Below are 10,820 nucleotides of genomic sequence, written 5' to 3' on the forward strand. Positions count from 1 at the left end.
TGTTTTATTTCGAACAAGAAACCTTCCAAGCCCAAGCCAAGCGTGACGGCACCAGACTTTGTTGTATGGATGGGGCATTGGATGATTTCCAAACATTTGCGTGGGCCACCTCTTCAAATAAAGCTGCATCTTGATATTCACAGATTTCCATACATGAATGGATCCCATGATCTGCATCATTAGCTATACACTTTCATTTCTATTTTCAAAACAACGTTTGCATGTTTACAATTTTGACATAACTGGCCAGCAGGTGGAGCAACCTGACTTTTGGTTGGGCGAAGATCCACTTTGACCTGCCCTTGATAACTAGGGCTCGGAAGTTGAAGACCTATAAATTGCAAAGAAAAGCCCTATAAAAAGACCTAAACATATCAAAAAAGGACCTAAAAACGGAAGAAAGGACGTATACATGTGATCCAAATTAATTAATAACTTCAGTTTTAATTACATATTTAATGCATAAAAAATACAATATTCTGGTGGTATGGAATACACAGTGCGAAAAAACAATATGAATGAAATGCATCTTTCAGGCATTATATATTTTTTTAGATTAACATAATTTGAAAAAATCATATTTGATCAATCATATTTGGCCTAACCACACTAGGGTTACAGAAATAGGACTTCGGAAACTTACCTTACCTCAGTTGGGTAAATATATATATATCGTATCGTATCAATCCATAAGATTATATTTTATTTAAAGCCTCTCTGATGCTTCATGTTGACCAGGGCATTCACTTCTTTTTCTCAGTTGTCTCAACCTCTGTGGTATGTAAATAAGCACAGTGTTGCGCTATGCAAACGTCATGATGTATTCAGGATATAGGAGGTTCCATCAGCCTATGGAGTCAGCTGTTTGCAATAGAGGTAGTAAAAATCGCGATTCGGCATGGAGGAAGGTCTCCATGGCCTGGGTGATATAGAGGTGAGACAGACTGAGAAGGGACGGACTTTTGATTTGGATTGAGGAGAGAAAGGGGCTTAGAAAAAGGAGGTGAGGGAAAGTGAGGCGAGTCCTGGTTAACCTGCAACGAAGCCTAGAGAGAAGCCTTGATTTTGTTCCTCGAAATTATCATCACTCTTCAGATAGACAGGTAATTATCCTAACCCAGCCAAGATTCAGGTTCAAAGGTTCATAAAACCCAATGACTGACCATTGTATTTTCTAATTGTTAAGCTGTTTAGTTATAGTTGTGCCCTTCGCACTGCCAAGCGTTTAACTGGTTCTGATCCCCATCATTCTGTAGAATGATACGTGCTGGTGATGTGGGCCTTTTCATTTTTTCGGAAATGAAAAAAGTTGCAGTTAACTCTTAGCATTGAAATTTTCCTCTATCTCCGTATTGATACGTGGATGGAGATGCTTAGGGCTTTCATTCATTCATTCATTCAAAATTCTTGCTAACTTGTTTAGTTTTTTTTTTAGTATGTCATTGCAACAATTATTTTGAGAATACAGAAGGTCTAAAGGATTTTTTTTAACATTAATGGGGGAGAAAATTTTTATATACGCCATGATAGATGTCGAGCTTTCACCTTGCTGATTAACTCGACGAAACATTTGATCAGTTGTTAGACATAGCGCGAGGGGTTGCGAGTATTAATTTAGATGTTAGCGGTCCAACTGCAAGTTCAACCCCCAAGTTTAAACGTAGCCCAATTTTAACTAGACGCCTTCAGCGACAATTATTAGAGAAACATGAACATGAAAAGCAATTAGAGGAAAGACAATTAGAGCAACAATTTCAGGATTTTAGAGATTTAGGCCCAACACACTTTGTAGCTATGACTCAGTCTCAGTTTATTCCCCCAACGATTTTAGAGGATATCCCATTTCAAGTGATAGCCGGGGAAGATGTGTCAAAACGTTTAGATAAGGTAGACAGCCTTGCCATTTTAAATGGCTGGAACAATACCAAAAAGCAGAAAATGTTCCCAGCCCTTTTAGCAGGGCCAGCTTCGCGATGGTTTCAAGCTTGGAGAGGTGTACAAGAGAATCAAGACAGTTCTTATGAGAACTTAAGACAAAAAATTGAGGATGAATTTACAGGGTCCTTAGATGTACTCCAGATCGAGGAACAAATACGGTATAGATTACATAAAGAAACTGAACCGGTAACAAAGTATGTTAGGGACAAGCAATTACTATTACTTAAAGCAGATCCTGAAATGGGAGTCCAACAACAGATTAAACGAATCATTTTGGGATTACAAGTGGATTATATGAAAGATATTCATCATAAGGAATATGAGTCAGTGCATGGGTTGCTCAAGGACTTAAATCATTTGAAAAGCTTCAGTTTTTGATGAGGCAGCGCAAGTTGAAAGAGCTAAGGTGCGAAGATCAAAATGACAGTTTATTCCTTCCTTTGAACAGCGCACCAAAACTCTCGCAACAGCAGCAAATTTTATTACATAACAACAATCTGGCTACTGCTGAGTCTACACAACTGCGACCAACTTCAGATATTGATGCAAGATTCAATGCCTTGCAGAAGGAGGTCGAACAATTGAAATTGGCTAACAACCCTCAAAGTAGCCACGTTCAAACCCAGGCTCAGGAAACTGGTTTGGAAGCTATATTAGCTAGTCTTACTTTTCGACTAGATAGCATTGATAATCAAAAACAGCACCCTAGCACCGATTCATCCGGACAGAGGCAATTTAGAGAACCGTATTATAGAGGCAATTACCAGTCAGGAAATAATTATATAGGTTCCTACCGAGGGAATAATAGACGACCACAGTACAATAAGGAGTATAGAAATGCACGCCCTAATAATAATTCAGATCGCAATAGGCGATATGGCAATGTCCAACAATGGCGAGGACGTGGAAACTTCCGCGGACAGAACTCGCCGGGTTCCTCATCCTCAGCAGGGCGAGGCCAGGAAAGTAGGGAAGAGCAACGGGAAAGACCACGCTGCTCTATTTGTAATTATCCCAATCATTCAACAGCCACTTGTTTTCAGAACAAGGCGGCTTTAAACGAGCGGTGACTGCCCATAGAAGAGACGCATCTGCAGAGTTTCTAGGGAAACAAATTTCAGTCTCTACTTTCCACTATGAGGGACTTATATATATTAATATAGCTATAGAGGGACAACGTCAGAAATTTCTTGTGGATTCCGGGAGCCAAGTATCAGTTACTAGTGATCGAGGTATTCCTTCAACTGCCAATATAGACTATTTGCCTACTATTATCTTTGCTGTTGTCTGTACTAGATAGCAAGAAATTTCATACAACAAATTTACACTTTACAAAAAAAAAATAGTGACGATGGATTTTTCTTTTCTCTTCTTCGAAAACACAACGGTGTCAATTATGTTGTGTAGTTATTGGTAATTATATTCTTAAATTATTCCGTTCATGTTGATTTCATAAAAGCTCGTTCTATCTCATAAATTTCTAATTTGCCTATAATGTTTATGGAAACGTGTTAAAATGTAAATAACATAAAATACTGTTATATCTCTTTCCAGGTGATGTAGGCGGTGTGTGTGGTGCCTTCATGGGAGCTAGTATCATTACAGGAATCGAACTCTTGGTTTTCGCTGTGAAAATGTTGAAGACCAATCTTCATGTAAGTGTATGCTTATATGCCTATGTGTTTAGCACTATATTTATTATGTTTTTCATTTGACAAAATTAAAATAAACTGAGCAATTTTACATTAGAATGTAGTACACAAAAACAAAGTAAGTTGCCGACATTTGTAATTTTTTGCTCCTTTTCTACGAATGAGTTGTAGACGAAGTTCAGTGATGTACTGCTACTTCTTGTTCGCACAGCGAGGGCAGCAATGTTGTTCTTTCAGAGCTTGTTTTGCCTTTTTATTGCATGCAACGTTTATATTACCTGTTCTGTCTATCGGTCCAAATTCGAACCCTAGTTAGGTATGGATATATGTATCATTGTGTTTGTCTCATCAGCCGTTTGGTCATTCACCCTACCCAAGAAGTAGAAAGCGACGTAGAATAACCAAAATGGAACTATACCGTCTGTGACCGATTGTTGTTAAGTTGTCCGAAAAGACTAAAGTAAAGAACTATAAACACCCCTGCTGAAAATGGACTAGGTCTCGCGGGAAACAGCAGTGTCAGTTACTTTTTGGCGCTAAGAACAGTAGTGAGTTAAAGTGGGAAGTCTTTGTAAGACCGCGCAGTTTTCTTCGCGTGAAGTTGGCAAATGCAGTAGTTCTTTGTCGACTGAATGACAGTTCGCGCTCGCAATGTCAAAACTCTGAATCCTTTAAGTTCGTTTTTAGTTTTTGGAATCCACGAAAATAGTTGGTTCCACTTTGGTCGGTCCGGAAGCTGCAGTGAGGACGATGGAAACGTGTGCCCAGAAGCGTGGGTCTGATCTGATGACGTGATCATCTCGAAGAGATTCTGTCAGCTGTTCCAGAGAGTTTTCTTCAAACTGGATCCGAGTTTGCAGAAAGGAAAGTGAAGTGAAAAACTTAGTGCTAAAGTGAAACGTGATTACTTTGATAATAATGAGAGCTCTCGTATTTAGTGATGAAAATGGTTGTTACAAAAGGGCGAAGGAAAAGCGCTATTCAGAACAAAGGTAGAGATCTCAAAACAGGCTAGCCTTTGGTCATGTAAGTAAATGTAGTAATATTCAGTAATTATTTTGAACTCAATTATTATAAGAGTGTGTAGCTACAGATTTTTTTCCAATACAATCCAAAGTGCCACTTGAATCCTTGTATTAAGTTGACTTTTATAAGTCGACGGCAAACGGGAACTTAGCGGCCTTTATAATTGTTTACTAAAGGTTATTCTTTAATAAATGTAGGAAAATATTATTTTTTTCTTATTTTTCATAGGATACGCAACTTGATAGTATTGATAAAACCTGGAAAGGAATTGTTTCCCGCTGAACGAAAGCTAGAAGCGACGCAAAATCCAGCATTGCTAATACACGTCTATTCAACTTTTCAGCTCATAAACGATGTTCCCTTGATATGTAAATTCACTGGATTTTCACTGGTTGTCTGGTCACTTAGAATGTAGCCATAAGCTAAAAACTATAACATTGTCTTCTGGTATAAAATTACCCACTTGCTTTCGTGGCAAAGGTTTGCATTCCTGCCTTAGCTCGATCATAGTGATTGATTTTATGGGAGATGTAGCCCGCCGTAGCACCCCATTTACAGTCGCCAATGATAGCTGCTGACGTTCTGTAATTTAATAATAATGTCTGGACCTACATGTTGAAAAGTGTTTAGAGAGTAGGCCTGTTGTAGTAGTTAAGATGTTGCTTTTAAATCAAGGGCCCCTGTGTCGCCTTTTATGGGAGTACATTGTGCAGTGGTTCGAATTTCACTTTAAACTGTTAAACTGTAAGCCCAGTCCTAATTACACTACCTAGCAAAGAGATAGTCTACATCAAAAACAAACTTTGACAAACTCTCTGTAACGACATTGTTTCTGAGTTTTCATACTTTATTTTGAGTTTTTTTCCAGTTTTTTATATGATGCCAACGTGTAATGTGAATTAACTCTATCTCTCTCTTTGTTATACATTTATATATTTCTAAAAATAAAGTACATAAATAAAAATTCAAATTGCAACCAAATTGGGACAAATTTTATGTGCTTGCTACGATGTGTATCTTAGCCCGACAATGGGAACAAGTGTTTCATTTTATTAAAGGTTATGTTATTCAGTCCAATAATGTTTTTAAGAGCAATTGATTTTGGTGCCAATAAGTGAGGTTAATTAGATCAATCTCAACCAAAATTCAAAATTCAGTTGAATACGTTTTCTAAGATATGTTCTTATTTCAGGAATCAATTAAGAAGAAAAGTAAAAGTGACACACCTCCCTACCCATTCCACTAATGAGGAAACATGGTTTCACCTGCAGCTGAGAATACATGTACCAAATTACGTATATCAAACAGTTCCAACATGTGTTTTTTTCATGGTTACCACGTTTACGGCCAAACTGTGCACACAAACATCATACAATGTTAGTTCAATACTTTTCGAAATATCACTTACGGGAAATCGAAAATAATTGTGGACGAATGTAATCAAGTATATCGTAGTGGTTTGAGTTTGAAATAAATTATCCTTGTGTTGTTTCAGTCAACATTTCACTAACTAAATCATCAATTCCTGACAAAATGGCGCGAGAATGTGTAAGTGTATGAAAAATGCACTTTTGAAAATTGAAATCTAATAACCATATGTACAACTTCTATCTTCTCCATATGGAAGGTATAAATGGTACAATAATGTTAATATGTCGTCATGAATTTCAGTATGTAACGTTTTAGTGGAAAATGAGAATGAAATAACATGCAAAATATGCGAAGTGAGGTTTATTACTTCATTTTTCTAAATTTCAGTAACGGAAAAACATGAAATGACCAGTTTACAACGTTAATGCATTGTGAAACCATTTAAAAATTGCACGATCATTGTGATTTGCTTCAAATCTCATGAAGAAAATGGAACCACATATGAGCGGACTACATTTATCTTCTTTGTTTTGCTGGTTAACTTCTGCAGAAAATTAAATTACCGTATAATCACATAAAATATTTTACAAGTATATGCACGAAAATAACATATAATTAACATGCGATTTTAGTTGGTGAACTACGTAAATTATGTGATAAATACAGTGCGTTTAGTTTGGCTCGGGGCCAAGATAGCGCGTGACTGCAAACGGCGAGGCATGACACAGATGCCGGCATCTTCGCTCTGTAACGTTCCGCTTATTTTTACGTACTTATCTTTAACATGCAGACAATTATTTTTGTATTGCAAAACGAATACAAGCCTTTGTTATAAGAGTTGCTCAAAGCGGTGGCCAACTGCATTCACACATTCCTGGCATCTTTTGATGAAATTTTCATTGACATATTTGTTCTCTTTGCAAGTTGTTTTCTTGCCATTGTTAAACACTTAGACGCAAATGCTAAGAGTGAGGGTGTTGCTACCAGGATTGTTAAAAGCCCATGAATTTTTAGTAAATTCAATTCCGGTCCAGGACAAAAAATCAGCAAACGTAAATGGGTTCTGGACCGTAAAGAACTTTTTTTCTGTAATTCGGTCCAGGAACGTTTTTCCGATCAATTTAAATAGGGTCCAAGTTCCGGATTAAATGGAAGGAAACAATACACAATTTGGACCGAATTTAAAGATAAATTCATAATTGATGATGATGGGTCAAATGACGAGAATAATCTTCATCTCATTTTCAGTGTTTAGTTTTTGATTTATATTTTTTATTATAAAATTGCTAGTATTTAATAGTTTGTTACAATTATAGTAGTTAGTAATTATGAATAGGAAATAAGTTGATATAAATATTGTGTACAGCATGTCCAGTAGTCCATAAGTTCTAAAGGTTCTTTTGGGTTCCGCTGCAGGACCGAATACTTTTTCTCGCACAATTTAAATTCGGTCCAAGTTGCGTATCGTGTCATTGAAAGAAGGTTGATGGACCGTATTTAAATTGAGCCGGAAAAAGGGTTCCTGGACCGAATTTAAATACTTTCCAGATAAAAAGGTTCTGTACGGTCCAGAACCCATTTACACTTACTGATTTTTTCTCCTGGACCGGAATTTAATTTATTAAAAATTCCTGGACCTTTACCAACCCTGATTCCAGCAGCTACACGAACACGCGTTCGAACTGTACAGTCACGGACCCTTCTGGGTTGTAATAATCCCATTGAATTCAATGGGGTTGTTACAACCCAGAAGTGTTCCTGATTGTACAATAACTAAATGAAGGAACTTTACATGCATCTAGATTTTGTTCTATGTAAGATGTTACAGCCACGGTGGTCTAGCTGATGTCTACCTCTATGGTGAAGTGACCACCGACAACAAGGGTCCTGGTTTGGATCCCGGGTAAGATATGGAAGTCTGTGTTGTTTATAAAAGAAAGTTAGATTTCAAGTGAAATACAATGGGAAACACCGAGAAAAGGCCTGTATAATAACTGACTCTTACAATAACTGACTTTTACAATTTCCTTTAAAGTCGATAGGTTGTCTGCCGCGCAGGATTAAACTCGATTCCAAAGTTGAGCGATCTAATTTGGGAATTTGTCCCACCCTAAAGCGGTTCTGGAACTAACCAGTCTGTTGTCAATGGGTACCTGGGGGCAAATCTGGTGGGTAGAGGCGACCGGGACGTGATGCTGACCACATCACCCTCAGTATGGACAAGATGGAGAATGTATAGGGACTTACCTCTCCGTCCCTATCCGCCTTCATGGCATAGTTTCATTTTATTCTATGGAAGGGACTGTGGTTTGAGTTTCCACTGAGATTGTCATAACCGGCCAAAATATTTTAAGAAAAGATGGTTTAATATGTGTACTTGGAATGACAGTAAAATATGTAGAAACCTTCGCGAAATAAATTCCCATATACACCAATGGCATTGATGAAATTAAATTGTGCAAATTCCGAAACAATAGTCGAAAAGTAAACAATTCATTAAAAGAAACTGTTAGTGATTTGTTGAACGAAACGAATGATTCTTGCATTCCAGTAGATCAGTTCTGTGATGTTAATGCATTTATCTGTACACAGTATTATTATTGAATTGATTCCGCCAAATCATTATGTCTAATTCGCACTTTTGATTGAAACTACTATATCTGTTTTGACTTATAAAGAAAACTCAATGAGAGCAAACGTAATATAATTTTCACTCATTGCGCTGCATCATCTCGGTCACTGTTTTAATGTGTTGTTCTATTGTTAACAGTTTGAACTAGTCAAAACGGATTTCTTAATTTTTACAGAAGAAACTACTTACGCGAATCACTTTCTGTAGCATAGTTGAAGTTCCCGAATGTATTTTCTGTCATCGTCTCATCTCTTTTTAGCCATAAATCATGTTTTTATGTATAAAAATATCGCAATTGCCGTTGCTTCCATTTACTTTCTTTACCTCAACCGGATGTTCCGTGCGTTTGATGACGTAACCCCCTGTCACTGTTTCCAACCACCTCGTCTTTTTCCAAAAAGATTACGTGACCCAAAATTTTATCTATGCTTGCCTAACCTAACCTAACCTAACCTTACCGTGAATGGCTCGTGGGGCTACCCGTGCATGGTTCTACATATTAGCATAATTTAAAACCCGGGAAAAAATAGAAAATTAACACGAAAGTAGGTATTTTTTTCGTTTACAAGGTTGGAAACACTGCATACCCCACTCCATATCGACAAAACACAAGCACGACGCGCGATGATCCAGAGCGCTCGCGCCATATTGTGTGTCACGCAAGCGAAAAAAAAGGAACAACAATAATTACTCGTAACATAAGAAAATTGAAGTTATCTTCGTCAGAAATTCATAATTACACCTTATAGAATGTTCCGCAATGCGCAATAAGTAAGTAGCAATGTTAAAAAGGACGAAATAAACGAGTTATAGGTGTTCTGACTAGATCAAACTAGTAATGTTCTATTTGCTAGAAAAAACCTCTAAACCATATTTCGTGCGAATGGCATACATAATTGTCATTACCTAGGTATATATATGTGTCGCATAGACCCACACACCGCAAATATACGTCATTTCTCTTCAACCAGCGGCCTTTCAATGGTACTGAATGGCGCCACTTGTGTGCAGTTGTCTTGACGCGGTGCACGCTGGGATTTGCTCTGCGAGAGGGAAGGAACGGAAACAAGATATTCTCTTGGTGTATTTTTTACTTAGTGCAATGTGGTGGAAGTTCGTTGGAACTGTGTTCTGCACGTTTGTTGGTGTGAGTTTCTGTTCCTTAGCGATTTTGTTACTATTCAGGTCTTGTGTGCTAAGAACAAATGAGGAAAATGTGGTGAGAAAAATTCGTCGAAAACAAATGTCTTTTGCAATGGCGTAGCATGGGCATTTCGGATGGGAACGCCAAGTCCGGAGGAAGGGTCGGCCGTTTTTTGCTTAATAATTTACTTATGGTATTAATAGCCACAGGTATTGTTTATTTGCCTGAAGTCATCTTGGTTTTCAATAAAACATCATCCATGCATGTTTTAGCTAGAAAATGAGATGCCTCACTATGCAACAAATGTTTTGAACTCTGGTGTTTTATACCCTTTTTATAACTTTCGGCATGACGCAAGTCATTAAAGAAACTACCTGAACACAAGCGCCTCTACACAACAGTAGACGTCATTGTTGTGGATGATCCAACTACTGATTGATTTAGTTTATTTTACTTCGCTTTCCTACCACTTTTGGTTAATCGCGAATATGAATATGAGTGATGATATTGAAGAAGAGCCACTCACAAAGAACACCCGTGCACATCCCGGGATTCGAATCAGAGGCCTCTGTCATCTTGGCGCACTGTGCAAAACACTCAACTGACGTAACAGTGCCGATTAGTAATTCAGACCACTGTTTATTACATCATGAGAATGTTGATAAACATTTTGAAATAATTTTGTCCAGAGATCATTCCATGTTAAGAGTTGTCAAATGAATGCTAAACATTTCCATTGACACAATATTAAGCAGTTAGATAATAACGAAATAATAATAATAATAAAATAGTTTTGCGGATTAAGTGGTAGAGCAGCCACAGGCTGAATTTCTACCACGAGGACTTCACCAACTTATTTGACAAAAACTGTGTTGATCTTTTAGTTTTTAATGCACATCGCTGTTCGTGCGATACATTATACAATGCAGTAGCCATTACGAAGTGGTATATTTGAGATTGGTAAAGTTAAGTCAGTCAATATTGCGTATTGTAGCATCACATAGTACGAGTGGCATGAGCGCGAAGAACCGGGTACAAATTCTTCCGCTGTCGTCTG

Source organism: Lepisma saccharinum, chromosome 18 (assembly GCF_977018435.1).
Source record: "Lepisma saccharinum chromosome 18, izLepSacc3.1, whole genome shotgun sequence".
NCBI classification, from domain to species: Eukaryota; Metazoa; Arthropoda; class Insecta; order Zygentoma; family Lepismatidae; genus Lepisma; species Lepisma saccharinum.